This window comes from Callorhinus ursinus, unplaced genomic scaffold (genome assembly GCF_003265705.2).
Source record: "Callorhinus ursinus isolate GAN/ISIS: 27379988/994484 unplaced genomic scaffold, GSC_fseal_2.0 scaffold10, whole genome shotgun sequence".
Taxonomy (NCBI): Eukaryota; Metazoa; Chordata; class Mammalia; order Carnivora; family Otariidae; genus Callorhinus; species Callorhinus ursinus.
In genome coordinates, this window is record NW_027397072.1 from 53,064,684 (window position 1) to 53,078,908 (window position 14,225).

Here is a 14,225-nt window from a genome sequence, read left to right on the forward strand (position 1 = left end):
ATCAATTTATTTTAAATTTTAAAGTTACAGGTTTATTTTAATGTGCATGAGGAAAAAATATGTATACTAATAGCTTATCCTTTTGTGAACATTTTAGCCTACACTGGGCCTGAAGTAGATAAAACTGTGAATCCAACCATCGATAAGCCAGAGGAAGTAGAAGTACCATGATGGGGCAATGGGCATAGAGGCAAAAATTTTGGAAGCGGTATGCAAATGACTGACATTTGGTAAATACGTTGATATGTTTCTCCTCACTAGGATGTAAGCTCCAGGAAAGGGCTTTTTTGTGCCCCATCATCCCCACCAGGCTTGGTGCATGTCTGGGCCTTAATAAATAGTTGTTGAGAGACTTGACAAGTGATTGAATGAGCAATGTAATGACTCAACAGGTGCCCCTCCTAAGAGACATCAGGCCAGCCTAGATCAGACCACACGAAAGAAGGTCGAGATTTCTCTTGAGGATCATCCATAGTGATTGCACACAGTGGAGACCGATCGGAACTTTGTAGACTTAGGACGTTCAGCTTCAGATGCCCAACGACTTCGTCGAGTCACAGGGCTGTAGGGGACCTTGGCAGTTATCTTGCCCCTAGTGTCCTGGGCAGGATGGGCTCCCCGAGAAGTGGACTGTGGGGTGAAGATTCGCCTGCTGGAAGTCGATTAGGGATGTGGGGATCAACACCTGTGGAAGGGCAGGAGCAGTGAGGCGGTCTCAGTAGGGGCCTCAGCCGACGTTATGAGACGTTCTGAAGCTGAAATGATCCTTGAGAGCTGTATGGAGCTGAAGCAAAGGAGCCAGGCAGTTATGCCCCTATGCAGACTGCCTCAGAGGGCTGTGCCCTTGGGCAAGGCAACTGTCTTCACCCAGGCCATCCTGGAGGGGTGCCCATGGCTTCATCTCTGCAGGGAGACGTGGGTGATGTGTCAGAGTCTACCAAATGTGTCCCTCCAGTCTCAGTACATTATCAATTTAATCCTTATTTTTGGGAAAAGAAAAAAAAAATCACTGTATGTACCAGTGGTATATCCTGATTTAAGAAGCAGTAGAATGTGTGTGGGGGGAAGGGTGGTGGAGGTAGGTCTTAAAGTAGAGAATATACTTGACTTCATCTCAAGTAACACCTGCCTGGTGGGAGGCACTGCAAAGCATTCTGGGACTGCCTGTTCGGCCACAGCCAGAAAGAGGCCATGAGGGATTAGTGAGGTCTGTCCTGGGAGCACCGTGGAGGGTGAGCACCTGATTCCTCTACTGTGTGCAGTCAGGGGCCTTCATCCCTCGGTAATGGGGGGCTGTGGAAGGTTATAGGCAGGGAGGTGACATGATGACCTCTCCATGTGTAATGCATCCGAGCCCCAGTTCACAAACGCAGAGATGTATGGGAAATGGCAGCTTGAATGTTTTTCCAAAATTAAAGTTAATTACATGCAACTCAGTCCTCAGTCAGCTAGGCTGTTGAGAAGGTCACTCTCAGTCTTTTGGGGGGCTCTCCCAGAACCTGATGCAGCCCCAAAGCTTTGTGGGGAGAGGGGCGACAGGTCACGGACACCCCATGCACCGTGATCGTGGAGGGGCCCGTGTCCCTGCTCATGTAATCCATGTGGATTAGCAGCCTGGGCCTCAGGTCTTGCCCTCCTGGGGACACCAGGCAGCCCCTCCCTGGGATGTCTTGACACCTCTTCAGGGTGAAGCCACTGAGTGGTGTGTGGGTGCCGGTTCTCTCCAGGACTGACTGCCATCCCTCCCCTGTCCAGCCACCTGTGTTTTCCTCATCTCCTCCTATGCATCCGAGCCCACCCCACACCTCCCTGGCTGGGTGGGGCATTCGAACTCATTCCCGTCCATGGGTTTAGGCAGGTACAAAGGTTGGGGAAGCAAAGTACCATATCTTCTAGGCAATGCTAGCTTGTAGCCCAGGACCAGAAGCAAACCCTAAAAGGCTAGACTACTTGCCTGAAATGGAAGAGTCAGGGGAGGAATCTGGAGCAAAAGCCCACACACTGGGGTGTGTGTGTCCTGCCCTGACATGCATTCCAGCATCCTGTGGACGGGGCCCAGGCATAAGACTGGATGGAAAGGGGCTGTCTGTGTGTGTGTGTGGAGGGGGGCATCTGCATCTGCCCAGATGCAGGCCCAAGAGGCTAATAAGCAGGCTCAGTGGTGAAGGGGGACAAGTTCCTGAGGTAACAGGCGTGGTTTTGCCCCTCAGGGAACATTTGACAGAGTCTGAAGACCTTTCTGGTTGTCACAGATTTGGGGGATGTGGGGAGAGCGGTGCCACTGGCTTCTAGGGGGTAGAGCAAGGCCACGGATGCAGCTCAGTCTCCCACAATGCACAGGGCGGCCCCCCAACAGGGAATTCTCCGCAACTGAATGTTGAGGAACTGGCTTGAGGCAACTCACAGTTTGCTGATTTGGCAATTTCTTTCTTTCTTTCTTTTTTTTTTTTTTAAGATTTTATTTATTTATTTGACAGAGACACAGCGAGAGAGGGAACACAAGCAGGGGGAGTGGGAGAGGGAGAAGCAGGCTTCCCGCCGAGCAGGGAGCCCGATGCGGGGCTCGATCCCAGGACCCTGGGATCATGACCTGAGCCGAAGGCAGACGCTTAACGACTGAGCCACCCAGGCGCCCCGGCAATTTCTAAGTCTTACAAAACCCTTGGAATGTAGGCTTTTATTTCCGTTTAACAGATGGGAAAATTGACATTAGGGGAAGTCAGCTGGCTCAACGTTGCTCAGATGACTAATGGCTGAACTGAGTTAGAGTGTAAGCCTGCCTTCCCTCAGAATGTTCAGTTCGGTCTGCTGGAGCGGTCCACACAGAGATTTGGTAAAATGAATTTGTTTTCATCTATTATAAATAGAGCCAGGAAGACAAAGTGGGTGGAAATGAATTTGAAAAGTGGAAATGTTCAACAAATGGGCCTTGGTTAGCTAAACAATATGTAAAGTACTTGTAAACTTTTGAACATGTTCACTGTGGTTAGACATATATTTAACAATTTATGAAAATTAAAAATTTATAAAAATTTCCAAACGAGTAGAAGAGACATAATTGGCTGAGAATAAACTTGGGAGGAAGAACTCCTGGAAAACCTCCCCCAAATTCCAGATCCTTTTGTTACTTTATTGCTTGGTTAATTTGTCATTGTTTACGTTCCTTTTGGTAACCGTTGTTGTTGTTTTTACATTTGCAGCGAGTGCTCATTATAGGAAAGTCAGAAAATTAGGTCAATCCAAAAATAAAGAAACTTCACGAAGAACCTTCTACCCGCTTACCCTCCCGAGGTCAAACGCGGCCTGTTTTTCCAGGACCTTTCTCTACGGACATTTGTATGAATGTATTTTCCTTCATCCTTTCACTCCCCGATTCTTGTTTCTTCTTTCTTCCTTTTTAGCAAAAATAGGATTACCCAGTACTTTCTCCTTCGTGAACTTCCATACTTTATGTAACTAATGCCCTATTTAGGACACGCAGATTGTCTCCAACGTTTTGCTGTGACAGAGCGCACCACACACTGAGGAGGAGGCAGGTGCGACAGCCACATACAACGCAGACCTCGCAGCAGTGGTGTCAGGTGAAGAAAGCCCGACCAGACGGGGACAGTGTGATTCCATTTACGTCATCTTCTAAAACAAGTAGGCAAAACTCAGCCACGGTGTGTAGAGATGCACCTCAGGAGACAAGAGTATAAAGGCAAGAGAAGGTATGTGATTAGGGCAGACGCAGGGTGGCCGGGATGGTGTGTCAGGAAGGCATCCGGGGACACGTGGGGGCCGGCAGTGTCTTGATTCCTGACTGGGTGGTGTTCATGTGGGCATTTCATGATAATTCACTAAGCAGAATATTTATGTGCCTTTATGTACATGGCATTTCACAATACATTTTTTAAAAATGAACAGAATTAAGATAGGTGGCGGAAATATTAACTAGAAATTTAAAAGAGGGTAAAACAATTCTGAAATTTAAGCAAAATACTTGAGGCTCAAAAGGATGCATTACACCTCCGTACTACATCAAAATCCCAATTTTTGAAAAATGCGGACCATATTTTTATTTAAATTCAATTAGCCAACATATAGCACATCATGAGTTTCAAAAGTAGAGTTCATTTTTTTTTTTAAAGATTTTATTTATTTATTTGAGAGAGAGAATGAGAGAGAGAGAGCACATCAGAGGGGATAGGGTCAGAGGGAGAAGCAGACTCCCTGCCGAGCAGGGAGCCCGATGTGGGACTCGATCCCGGGACTCCAGGATCATGACCTGAGCCGAAGGCCGTCGCTTAACCAACTGAGCCACCCAGGCGCCCCAAAAGTAGAGTTCATTTAATCATCAGTTGCATGTAACACCCAGTGCTCATCACAGCACGTGCCCTCCTTAATGCCCATCACCCAGTCACCCCCTCCACACCCACCGCCCCTCCAGCGACCCTCAGTGTGTTTCCCAGAGTCCAGAGTCCCTCATGGTTGGTCTCCCTCTGATTTCCTCCCCTTCAGTTTTCCCGCCCTCCCCCTGTGGTCCTCTGCACTATTTCTTATGTTTGTGGACTCTGTTTGAGACCAAACTGTCCTCTGGGCTGAATTGTGTGTCTCCCCCCACCCCCACAACTTGTTCTCAACCGGATTGTTTTCTTTCAGATTGCTTTTGTTTTTGACCAAGTCAAAAACATTGGGTTCCACGCTGGGTGTGGGGCCTGCTTAAGGTTCTCTCTCTCCCTCTGTCTCTGCCCCTTTGCCCCTCAAAAAAAAAAAAAAAAAAAAAAAAAGGGAAAGGGCGGGGGAAAGGGGGGTCCTGGGGGCAGAGGGGCCGAGATCAACTTCCCGTGACCTAGGGGCTTCACTCTACGGTGGCCCCTCCACTCTGGAGACTTGCCACTGAGCCCCCTTCTCTCTCTGACCTGTGGCAGTAGGTGGTACTCCCCTCTGGGACTGGCACATCCATAGCCAGGCATGGGGGGGGCCTGCACTCATCTCCTAAATCTCATCTTGCCCGAGACGCCCCCTCACATTAGCTGTCAAGAAGTTTTGGATCCTGATTCTGTTAGGCAGTCTGGGTGTCTTCTTACCCCCTTGGGGGGTCATCCTCAGATGTGGAGAATATGCCATCCATACCTGAGTCCAAATTATTGTATTAGTGTTGACAGGGACAGGGTTGGGGACAGTATCCCATTCATGTCACTGGATGCCTTCTTGTAGATAGACCTGCATCCACCAATCTAATCTCAGTGGGACCACAAGGTATTTATTTATTTTTAAAGATGTTATTTATTTTAGAGAGAGTGAGAGAGAGAAAGAGAGCATAAGTGGGTGGCAGAGGGAGAGGGAGAAGCAGACTCCCTGCTGAGCAGAGAGTCCGATTCTGGGCTCGATCCCAGGACCCCGGGATCATGACCTGAGCCAAAGGCAGATGCTTATTGACTGAGCCACCCAGGCGCCCCAGGGACCACAAGTAATTTATTGATACTGAAATTTGCAAGTGATTTTCTCTTTGTACAACAGAGCAGAGTCCAGGCTAGTCCTGTGAAAACAGTATTCTCATTTACTTGCAATCTGATGAGCTTTCTTGAGTTGGGGAGAAAGGGTGGTGTTCCTTCTGCTTCTGACAGGTGACTCAGACCCAGGCCAACTCTGCCTCTGCGGAAACCCCCAGAGGGACCCCAGTTCCTCTAGACAAGCAGGGATTACTTTCAGCCCTGAGGCAGCTCCCTTCTATTCTTTGGCAAGTTTATTTCCACTGCTTAAAAAAACCCACACTCACCTTCCCTCTCCATGCTCTCTAACCCCAATTACCTTACCCGTGCTTAGCCATCCTCCCTGCCCTCTGCTTGCCAAAAAAAGGACCAGGGCGGTTTTTTTGTTTGTTTGTTTTTTATACACAGGCTGCACTCTTTACACTGTGTTCTCGTTGTTCTCTACAAAGGTGAATCTGAAATGACTTTTTTTTTTAAAGATTTTATTTATTCATTTGAGACACAGATAGAGAGAGAGGGAGAGAGGGAGAAGCAGGCTCCTCGCTGAGCCAGGAGCCCGATGTGGGGCTCGATCCCAGGACCCTGGGATCATGACCTGAGCCAAAGGCAGACGCTTAACCATCTGAGCCACCCAGGTGCCTCTGAAATGACTTCTAAAGTACATATATTAAGATAGAAGAAATTTTAAATAAAAATCAAGGTCAAGAAAAAGACTAGGGGGAACTTAAATACACACACAAATCACAGGGTCTCATAATTACTAACAGTGAGGTGTGAATTTGGCTCTGAGCTTCCTGGCAGCCTAAGCAATAAGAGAAAGGTGATCCATTTAATGATTCACTTTTTCCCTGAGGAAACACACACCCATTCTTCAGGGAGAGCAATGGGATCCCTGCTCTGAGTTCCGGCAAGTGGTTTCCCCCGCCACTGAGAGCTGTAAGCATGGTGAGGCAGTGTCTCACCCCAGTCCTCTCTTGGTCATCTGTCTCCACTGATGACTCTTCTGGGCCCCATGCTGTTCCATGGCCTGTGCTGGTCTGTGCTTGCCCTGCAGTTGTGCTAACCAAGGCTCTTCATGACAAAGTTGCAGAGAATTGTCAAAACCTCATGGTCTCGCAGAGTTTACACTTGAAATGTGGCGTCTTTGTTGACTGGCTAGGGCTCTGGCGACTGTTGTTCTGAATTTGCCATTGGAAAGACACATGCAAACGCTGGGACCTAAGGCACCTCTCACTCTTCTGAGGAGGTGCCTGCAAAATGGAGGCATTTAATAAGGGTCTTTCTGGCTTTGCCAGCCCTGTACTTCCTGGTTTCTCTTTGAGAGTCTCTGAGCCGCCTTGCAGGGCTGGAGGGGTTTTAGGATTTAACTTTTTGAACAGCAACTAGGTGAGGTACCACCTGAACAAAACACCCCCTTCTCCCCCTTTGGCCACAGTCCATCCCTGAGTCACCCTCTCTTCGCTCCCCCGTCATTTTAACCACTTCCTGCTTGCCTTTTGTTGTCTAGATAGCATGGTCAGAATGACATATTTGAACACTTCCCTGCCATCTCATGTAATTTTCCCTTCCAGGCTGATTCCTTTTCTGAATGTTAGAATTCTGTCTTCTGAGGATCTAAGTTACATTTCTGACAGCGCTAGTAAAATAATGATGTTCGCTCATATGTATTGAATGCTCCCGAAAGGCAGGCACTGGGCTCGGCTTTTTCCATCCCGTCTCTCACTCCTCCCAACAGCCCCAGGAAATAGATACTGTGATTATCCTCATTTTTCAGAATGGGAAGAAGGAGCCCAAGACCAGTTGTCCCACGTCACCCAGAGTGTAAAATGTGGAGCTGGCATTGGCCCTCGGATCATCTGACCAGAGTCTGTGTGCTTGACCATCACCCAGGACCCCCTTCCACGGTATCTAAAGGACATTCAGTCCCCCTGAGGGTCTCTCGTTCCCCTGTTGATCAGGATTAGTGCCAGAGCTCCGTGGTGACGGCGTCTTCTCCCTCCCGGACAATGGGAATATCAGCAAAGCAAGAGTTTGTCAGATGTTTTTTAACGAAATGATGACCTTTCCAGCAGATGATTTGGGTCTCCCAGCCCTACTGGCCGCTGGGCAGGCTGGGGGACTGCCCCCAGGTTTTATCCAGCCCGGCCATCTGGGTGACCAACATCGTTGCTTGGGCTGGTGTTTCTCCCTCTTCCTCTGTCCCCTAGGCCCTCCTGGGTGTCTCCTCTCCCAGGCCCATGGTTTCCTTGAAAGTAGACGTTTTCCTGACACACAGCTCCCTACCGTGGGTGTCATTGCTCACCTCTGCCCCCAGGTGAGGCCGAGAGCACCCTAGCAAAGGCTCGTCTCTCTTCCCTCAGGGCCTCGATGAATCTCTCCAGCCCCTGAGTCCCGGGGCCACCAGCTCCGTCCTGACCTTGGGGCCACACCCTTTGCTCTGCGCTGGCTCTTGCTTCAGTTGTCCCACTAAATCCTCAGACTGTCTTCACCAGAGATGCTGCCTTCATGCACAGTGAGGGCAGATCCCAGAAGCTGCAGCCCAGCAGAGCCCGCCCTCCTGTCTGCCAAAAGCGTGTCCGTCACTTGCCTCCAACATGCAGCTGCTTTTTCCTCTGGGCAAACGTTCACCCCCAGTCAGCATTGAGTGGTCCCATCTGCTTCACGTGGTCCCCACAAGAAAGTCCCATCAGTTCCACATGGGACAGAGTGGCCACCCAGTCAGTGCCAAGCCCTGAACAATGCTTCCTGCGGAGTCCCTGCCTGTGGGGCCTCCGGCCACTGGAAGCCAAATGCCCTTAATGGATGGAAAGGCCCGAGTGTTTAGCGGAAATGAGAGGCTGCTATTCCAGAGACTCTTGGTAGAGAACCTTGCTGTGTCCCTCCTCGTCTAGGTCTTGGTGACGTCTAAGAGGTGGACCAAAGTGGCACTGGATTAAAGGGAACTCCAAGGCTACATGGAAGTGTGTTAAGTAAATATGGGTTGAATAAAATGATGTCACAGGGTCCACAACCCAAAAGACGTGGTAGAGAAAGAATGTCTTCAACTCCTGTACAGAATGTCTTCCTCAAGAGTCTGCTGGGTTATTGTCACAAGAGCCCCGTGAGATTCAAGAGTCAGGGGCTAACCCTCAGAAGGGACAGAGAGGGAAGTGAAGATGGAAGTGAGGACAATGACTGACTTAGCAATGGCAATCCACAGTGGTCTTGTGTGTTCCTGGTTTCTGCCTCATTAACTGGAACCTAAGGTCCCTTCACAGAAAATAGATAGCTGCATTCAAAGGCTTTAAAAAGAAAAGATGCCAAATATGGAAAATGGATTACAGGGTGACACAGCTCTTGCAAAAACGGAGGCAAAGGAGTGTGGGCTCTGGAGTCCGAGTCCACCAGCTCTGTAGACTCAGGGCCAAACAGCTCGCCTCCCTCTCTGCCTGTGTCCCCGCGCCCCCAGAGATGGGGCTAATGACCGTGTCACCCCCAGGGCTGACATCGGGGTTCCAGGAGGCCTGAGTTGACCATCAGGGTGACGTGGACACACACGGCAGAAGGAAGGCCACTTCATCAGGCTACTGTGAACAAGCAAAGTCAGGAAACCTTGGGAGTAAGATTTGTCATCTTGCGGGGGAGGCTCTCTGTGCGAGCTGACTTCGTGATTATCTGCGGCTCAGAGCTTCCTGTCCTCGGTCACAGTAAACAGGGAGCCGGCGCTGCGGCGGATCGCGCCTTCCATCCCTGTTGCAGACCGTTCCCTCTCTGGTGGGTTTGCTTTGGAACCTGTCCACCGAGGTGGGTTCTAGAATCACACATCCTAGACTGGCCCAGCACGTGGCCCTGCTTTTTGGAAAAAGCAGAAGGGCGAGGCTACTTTTCCCAAGTAGGAGTACCAGAAAGATCCTTTTTTTTTTTTTTTTTTTAATAAGCCCCGCAGGCTGCAGACCATCATAGGTAACTTCTAGGGCTCCATAAAAACCTTTCAGAATTCTTAGGTAGTTTTAAGAATAAGAGGTCACTAGTAAAGAAGGAGAAAGCCACCCTTTCTCTCCCCTTGACTCTGAACAAGTGCTTTCTTGAGGGAGCCAGAAGAGGCAGGTGGGGATGGAGCTGGGCTCAGAGGCTTGCAGGGCGGGGCCCGAGGGCCAGAGCCAGTCAGTGACCCTAGAAAGCAGCATCCTAGAAAGGGCAGGGTTTTTTTGTTCTGTCCCTCAGCTCTACGATAGAGCCCAGCTCAATCCCTATTTGCTAAATGAGTGAATGTCAATTAACCAAATGGGTTCATACGTGAAACAACCCCTAAAGCAGGTGCCTTGTCTCCTCTCAATAGCATGCGTCCTTCACGGTCGGCTGTCCTCCCTGCACGTGTCCATCACACACCACGTGCTCTGCCCCCCGCCCCCCCGTTCCCTGCAGGCTCGCTCCTGTCCTAGCAGACACCCGCTTCCTCCAGGGCCCACCTGGAAAGCCACCATCGCTGTGATTTTTCATGGCACGTCCCTGCCCAACTTTATTCCTCAACTGACTATGTGGCGTTAAATTGTGACTACATCCCTGTCTTTCCCAGCAGAGCGTGGGCATTAGCAGGGGTGCCGGTGTGGTGACAGGGAGCCCAGGGCGAGTGCGGAGCAGGGAACAGGTGAGAGCAGCAACCACATGGCATCGGTTCTGAGGAACGCATGAGCTCTGCCCGGGCCACGCCACCTAAATTCTTATCACAGAACCCGAGAGCTGAGAATTTTTGGCCAGTGAATTTTCCAGGCAAATAAAAAGTCTGATTAATTAACTCAGTTCTGTAAGTAAAAACCATGAAAGGGTACAAAACATCAGGAACACCAACATTTCTTTAATAATGAAATAATTTATTTGTTAACGGTGGAACAGTACAGAAATTTACATATACACAGCAAAGATCTCTAAAACATGTAGTAGTTCTAAAAATGCATATGCTAACTGCAGTAAAAAGCACCATTCTCTAGATCTTGACACAGGATTTACATTGGCTTCATATTTACATAAAGAAATAAACATCTGGAAACAGAATTCCATACTCTCTCATCTGCTGCTCCCCCGTTTTAGGCTGTGTTTACCAGTAGGAAGATGGCCCCAACATTGATGGTTAACAGCAACATTCCCGGAGCACCAAGTCTAGGGACAAGGGGTAAAGGCAAGTTTGGTTCTCAGGTAAAAGTGAAAATGAAGGATGACCCATCAACTCACCACTCCCCACAGAGTAAGAAATCAAAATTAAAAATTTCGATAAACCTTAAATTGGGTGCCTTCCTAATTCTCATTTTATGATTTTGAGAGAAGACAAAGATACTCAATTTCTTCAGCCATTCAGTAGCTGACTCTAGCAGTGCAAGGCAGTTATTTCTTCTTTCAGAAGAATATAAGAAAATCATCCATGTAACAAATATTAATGAAGAAATCATGATAAATCACGTATCACCCACATACCCTTCCCCGTCCCCAGAGAGCTTTGAAAACAAGACATCTCAGTCACAGAGATCTGAATGAGAAAAACCACCCCATCTGAAAGGGTCTTTGGGTCATCTCCCAGAAAGGATTTGAAAACTCAGTAGCCAGCTACCTAAGCATACTGCATCCAAGAGTTAGCCACAGAAAAAAAACCAACCCCAGATTGACCTGCAGGAAATAGCCTTGCAGCCGTTGACTTCCTGGGGTTCAACACACAGGGCAGGTAGAGGAGGAAGGCAAAGCAGCTTGGGGAACAAGTAAAAAAGGAAGAGAAGACAGATTCAGGAATAGATTATAAAGCACAATGAAAGTGGTATTCTTGCCAATACAGCATGGTATAAAAACCTAAATAATGTGTATGTATATACTTTTCAAAAATCAGTTTTCTCTTTAAAGGATGGGGCAGAGGCAAGAAGAAAAAAGCCCAGAACACCGATTTGTGACCCCCCAAGACCCCGCTAGACGGTTATTTTGAGCATCACCATCCTACCTAGTTGACACTTTTTTCCTCCCCACCCCCCCACCCCAGGATCTACTCTTGGCCACTTCAGGGATGGATCAGAGAGGCCCACAGGAAACCCAGGTAAGGACCCTTTGTTTCTTTTGGTGGCGGGGGCGGGGGAGGAAAACGCCTCCCTTAGAAGAAATCCGCTCACAGGGGCCGAATGCCAGGTCAGGGCCCTACGTAGTGCTCACTGAACTGACCCTGAAACTGAGTCTGGGGTAGACTGGGAGAGGAATTTAGGTCCTGCTCGAAAAAGTGATTCAAAAAGCATCACAAACTAGCATTAGGTCTGTGACTAGACACAGGAGTCAGTGGTCACTAGCAGCACCTTGAAGAATTCAAGATCTTTGCTCAGCAGCAGAAACCCACACACAACCCCCTGGGTGCTTCACCTGCCGTTCTAAGCCAACAGGCGGGGAAAGCTAGGCTTTCTGGGCTGTTCACAGAAGCCCCCAGATGTATTTTCTCACTGCATGAAATTGGACTACATACGCTTATTTTCCCATCTGCATTGCAATGGTATCGGTGAGAGTATAGATTTCGTCTTTTAAAATCAATTTTACATAAAAATATGCATGTGCCTATATTTACACACCTCTATAGTTACGTACAATTGTCAAAGTCTTAAAGGCTGGGGTTTCTATCTTTGCCCACCCCCCCAACCCTCATAGAAAGGTTTTTCATTTTGCTTAAAAAAAAAAACCCCAAAACAACCAAAAAGACTTTAGAGCTCTGAACAGTCACGCTGGTGGATCAGTGAATGACAGGACAGGTTGGCAAATCAGGGCTGCTGCTGAGCCGCATGGGGAAGGGGTGGGGTAGCTGCCTCGGGCTGAGTTTGCTGGTCCTGAAGGTTACAGTTTTGGTTAGAGAGAGGCCTAGCTCGCATGCCGACTCGGTCCACCTCTTGGGCTTTGAAAGGTCTAACCCTGGCGTCAGCTTATCACAAGTGCATTAAAAATATATCCATTTCCACATTTACATATGCGATCAATCAAATTGAAAAGGACCAGACAAAAACAGTGCAAAGGTCAAATAATTACTGTTTTATATTGGGACAGTACATTTCATATTTCAACCAAAAGACAAAAAAATGCAGTTTAACTTAAACACAGAAAATAACGGCATCTCTCAGATGCCTTATTTCTAAATCGAACAAATACACAAATTCTGTTCCCTTCCCTCCCCCAATGCAAGCCCACAAGCTTTGCCCAAAGTCTTGAGTTTTCGATGCCATACGGCATCCAGCATCTTGGACTTGTGAGGCGCTTGAATGTAGCAATTAAAACGCTTGAGAGGTCTAGCGAATGGCATTCGAAAGGGACCTCAAAGTGCAGATATATCTTTTCAAACATGTTACAGGCTGAGCTGGCTCGTTGAACACTATCACTCTGCTTAAATTCAGGAAGCAGGCTTTAAAAATGCAAAAGGCATACAAGTTGTATTTCAGTGCAAATCTTCAGCTGGTCATTGGAAAAGATTCCAACAATAAAAAAAAATCCTTTGTGTCACCTGCCCCTCCCCCCACCCACCCAAAGCTGAAATGCAGGAAAAAAACAGAACAAAAACAGAAGTACAGATGACTTTGGAATCATTTAGGAATCGACTACTTCCAATTAAAAATTTTAATACAGTAGAGAATCATTAAAATGAAAGAACAAAAGTAATCTTGCTTTGTTTAGACCGCTCTTCGTGTATAGAATGAGCTTCCGCGTGGAGGGCGTTTGAACTTTGAGTCGTGTGGAAGGTGGAGGCGCCGGAGGCGTGGCGAGGCTGGGGGGCCAGAGACCGCGGGCAGCGGGGGCTCGGGGCGGCCACCCGCCCGCCTGCCGCTGCTTCAGCCGTGGAGCCCTTAGGTTGCAGTGCGTCTGTGGATTTTAGGAATGTTCTCGTCACTTTGTGACACACACTCTGTTTCAGCGTCACAGGTTTTACAAATGGTTCAAATTCAATGAAAAAGATTTGCCAGAGGCTGAAAACCTCGACCTCAAAAATATGAATGCAAAAATATTAAGGGGAATGAACCAATTTTGTAGATACCTACATACAAAGTTTCTAGAACATCTATAAAAGCACAAAGTCGTAAGAATTTGTTTTCCATTACATTAGTTTATATAAAATGAATAAATAGTATTTATAGATTTAATGTGTCTTATGTACATATACATGTGCTCTGTTTTAGCTTAAATAAAAATGCTACAAAGTGGGAGACCACTTAAGGGAGAAATCATAACCAAAAAGAAAGATCAGCCTTTTAAACTAGCAACCCAAAAGCCTCCATACAGAAGTTTCTGGGTGTATCCAAAAATAAGGAGAGGAATTCTAATAACACTGTACCATCCCCTCCTGTTCACCTGCAACACAGAGTAGAAATGCAGACTTTTCCTTTCACTGATGATGGACGCTAGCTCAGCTAGCGCCAAAGCTCAGTTATTGCTGAAAGTTAAGTAGGAAAATAGCTTAGAATTGGACCAAATGTCACTTATTTGGGGGTGGAAAAAAAAGGCATAATCACTTTGTGTTAAGTGGGAAATGGAGATCTCATTTATCTCTGAGGTAGGAAAAAAAAATGTTCCAGAGACAAGTAGCGTAACAAACTTTGAGGGAAAAACGTGCCTTGGGATAGCAGTACACAGCGCGGTCCCAAGAACATCGCACACAAAGAGATTGTACCGTCTTGTTTGTTCATGCTGGAACTTGCATGAGCTGTGCGACCCCAAAGACATGTTAGCACGGTGTCCACTTTCAAGTGAGAAATACTGCTCCCATCCACACGC

General features: G+C 47.8%; 1 protein-coding gene and 1 long non-coding RNA gene across 5 annotated transcripts in view; one reads left to right on the forward strand and one right to left on the reverse strand.

Annotated features, from left to right (window-relative positions):
* The first annotated feature begins 2,669 nt into the window (after nt 1–2,669).
* LOC112821185 (uncharacterized) overlaps nt 2,670–14,225 on the forward strand; it is a 19,564-nt gene continuing 8,008 nt past the window's right edge. The window contains exons 1-4 of one of the 3 annotated variants that reach the window (XR_003207368.2): nt 2,670–3,710; nt 7,249–9,227; nt 10,033–10,101; nt 11,473–11,526. This is a non-coding gene — a long non-coding RNA (uncharacterized lncRNA). Of the gene's footprint in view, nt 3,711–6,004; nt 9,228–10,032; nt 10,102–11,472; nt 11,527–14,225 lie in introns of those variants that run through there. The other 2 variants (XR_003207369.2, XR_003207367.2) reach the window with 2 other exon arrangements.
* Nucleotides 12,480–14,225, reverse strand: part of MXD1 (MAX dimerization protein 1) — a 24,829-nt gene continuing 23,083 nt past the window's right edge. For both annotated transcript variants that reach the window (XM_025868537.2, XM_025868535.2), the window contains exon 7: nt 12,480–13,316. The gene's annotated coding sequence lies outside the window, so the exon portion shown is untranslated. The remainder of the gene's footprint in view (nt 13,317–14,225) is intronic.